The sequence below is a fragment of the Brassica oleracea genome, chromosome C6, assembly GCF_000695525.1.
Source record: "Brassica oleracea var. oleracea cultivar TO1000 chromosome C6, BOL, whole genome shotgun sequence".
Lineage (NCBI taxonomy): Eukaryota > Viridiplantae > Streptophyta > Magnoliopsida > Brassicales > Brassicaceae > Brassica > Brassica oleracea.
Window position 1 is genome coordinate 25,347,781 of NC_027753.1, and position 3,369 is coordinate 25,351,149.

A 3,369-nucleotide genomic window follows, 5' to 3' on the forward strand; every position below is an offset into this window, starting at 1 on the left:
GTCAACAACGGAGGAGGAGTACATGGCGCTGTCAGATGCAGTCAGAGAAGGCATTTGGTTAAAAGGGATATGCATGGAACTGAAGCTCAGTGATGAAGAAATAGAAGTTCACTGTGATTTGCAAAGCGCGATCTATCTAGCAAAGAACTACTTCTACGGAGCAAAGACCAAGCAAATTGCTACAAAGTATAACTTCATCAGAGATATCATCGCAGGTGGAGTTGCTAGTGTGATTAAGATTCATACGTCGATCAATCCCGCAGATATGCTAACGAAGACATTACCTGGAGAGAAGTTTGAAGGTTGCTTAGCGAGTCTAAGGATCTTCGAAGCCTGAGCAAGATCGGAGACATTCATCTTTGGAACTGAGAAGATGACTGGAAGGAGACGCTCTTCTTGGAAGTCATAGAGACGAGGGGAGCTGAAAGAAGTAAGTTGGGTCTAAGTGAGGGCAAGGTGGACCAGCGCCAGGATCGGCAAAGGAGAACCAGCGATGATTGTCGGAGCTGAGACAGGATTTCGATGTTCTCGGATTAGGATTTCTGTCGGCAAGTGAAAGAGTCAAAGCCAAGGTGGAGATTGTGAGTTGTGGCTCTCGACTCATATGGGCTTGGCCAATAACTTTGGGAACCTGGATATAGAAGCAAGAAGTGGAGTCAGTTGGGCTTCGGATGATAAAAGAAGAAAGCCCAAACGAGGAGTCGGTCTTACTGAGTTTTGGTGAGACGCGACGCAGAGAATAAAAACCTCTGTAACGACTTCGTCTTTAAGTTGAGAAGAGTATCGCCATTGTAACGAGTGATAAAAAGCTTTTGTAACACAGAGAGTATAGTGAATTACCAGGTGCCGATCCTGAAGGAGGCGTACCTCGTCACATTGACAGGGAACTCTAAAACTCTGCTTTCTTTCTTTCTCATAACGTAATCTCTAGTGAGTCATATAACGGAATCACGAACCTGTGTACGAGTGAATAGAGAGTTAGTTACACGAGAGATCCGAGAGATAGAGAGAGCAATCGAGCTAAAGATCGAGTCCGATACTTCTACAGGTCCGTCTGAATATAGTATGTTCTTTAATTGTATGTTTGTTTGTCGCATTTGTGTAATCGCAATTTTACTTTCAGATTTAATAGTGGAAGAAGAGAAAAGTTATTGTCTTTGGAGTATTATGTACGAGTATTTATTCTCAAATTGTTGTTCAATGTTTGGTGATATTATCAAATTAGATTAGTTGGTGTTACGTTTTCATTGGATTGAAGCCATAAATATAAATATGAGATGCACAAAATCGTGTGTGTTCTTTGGATTGATGTAAAAGAAATGGTTCAACCAACTAGAAAATTGGTTAAAGCTAGTGTAAAACCGTGAACCGGCTTCTCTTTAAACCGGTATTGGTTTAATTCAAATTACAATTAATTATCTTTAAAAACAAACAGAGCTATATTTTCTTTTATTATTAATCATGTATATATGTTTCTATACCTAATTATATATTGGGAAAATTGTTTTTTTTATAGCAAAAAAATGATAACTATGTCCCTTTAGACTAATCTCTTATACTTTATGTCCCATTAGGTTAATTATTTTCAAAATGGCAATAATGCCCTTAAAATTATAATTTTTAAATATAATAAATGATGGGTTCGATCAAGCGGGATCGATCGATTCGAAATTACAAGGTCGAACGGATCGATCGATCATGATCATTATGCAGAACAAAACAAATGCGGAGCATATACTGATCGACATGGTCCATTTCACTCGATCAGCAAAGGTCGATTTCATACAGATCGACCGATCTCGAATTATCGACCGATCGATCCGTGGAAGCATAGATATGAATCATGGTAGAAATAATGTGAAATTTTTGGGAAAATTTTGTGAACAATCAATGAAATATAGAAGACGGCTTGAGAAGTTACCACTTTTTTCGTTTTTTTTTTGTTTTTGTTTTTAAAAAATCATTTTTTTTTTCAAAATATGAAAGTGAATATACCCAAATATTTTGTTTTCATATTTTTAGGAACTGATTTCTTATCCGTAGAATACAGCTAATATGTAGAAATCGGTTTCTACAGGTTTTAGAATTATAGTAATGTGTAGATTTTGATTTCTACATGTTTTAGATTTACAGTGAATCTGTAGAACTCGGTTTCTACGTGTTTAAGATTTATATTAATATGTAGATTTTGATTTCTAAAGATTTTAGATTGGTAGGTTAAGCGCGGAATGTGTATTCTAAATATTTTTAGAATACTCTTATTTACGTAGATCACGTATTCTAAACATTGTAGATTCAATAAAAAAAATGGATTTTGTTTTCTATTTCGTAGAATGTCATTTCTACTTTATTTAGAACAGAATCTGAAAATTATGATTTAAACATTTTTAGAACTGAAAAAAATATCACTAAGTTCATATAGGTATTTTATCAATAGTTATTATTTTTCCAATTTTTTTTTTGTTTGTAAAACTACTTATTAAAATTATTTTCAAAAATATTAAAAGATATTATAGGCAAAAATAGCACAAAATAAATATTAGTCTCAAAAAACATAGTTATAAACAATTTTCCCTTAATATTTGGGTATCTCTTCCTTTGTCAAAAGAACGTGAGCCGCCTCCCTGATTTATTTATCTCTCTCTCCAGACCTTCTTCTTACGTCCTTCTTCTTCCTCCTCCTCTCTTATCATTATCTTCTTCTCCATTGCTTCATTAATCCATGACTTTCCTTTGTGGGGACGAGACAACCGGGACGGAGCCACCGTCTCACCATCACCGTGCTGTACACACCATCATTAACCGTGAGCCTCTAGAGACAGCTCATGACATCGGAGCTCAAGATCCACCATCACGATTCAAGCCGTGAAGGTTGGGTGCACTTTTATTTGTTTCTTGTGTCACAAGCTATATCCTTGATTGATGAACCTAAGAGCTAATCTTTTTATTTACTTTTCCTCGTAATTGTGTTGTCATGTTGGTCGTGTTTTGGTCTGTGTTGCATCACTGACGGAACCACATCACGGGACCACTGCCATGGCCGCTTGCCGTTGATCACATTCCGGTCCGGTGACCATTTTGGACACGAGATCTTCTGTTCCTTGTGATCACTCACGAACTTGGTTTGCTTGGGTGGTTTCAAATCAATTATGGTTTGACTCTAAACCATTGCTAAGGTGAGGGCTACTCCGTTAAATTCCGAGCTAGTTTAGTACTGCTATTATGGAAAGTCTAGTTTCGAAACATGATCCGTCTCTTTGAATCGAGTCTGTTTGAGAGTCATATTTGTTTATTATTGTTATTGATTGTTAAACCGAAAATGGGATAATAGAGGATTCAACGGTTGAATGAATTGAGTGATGTTAAAAC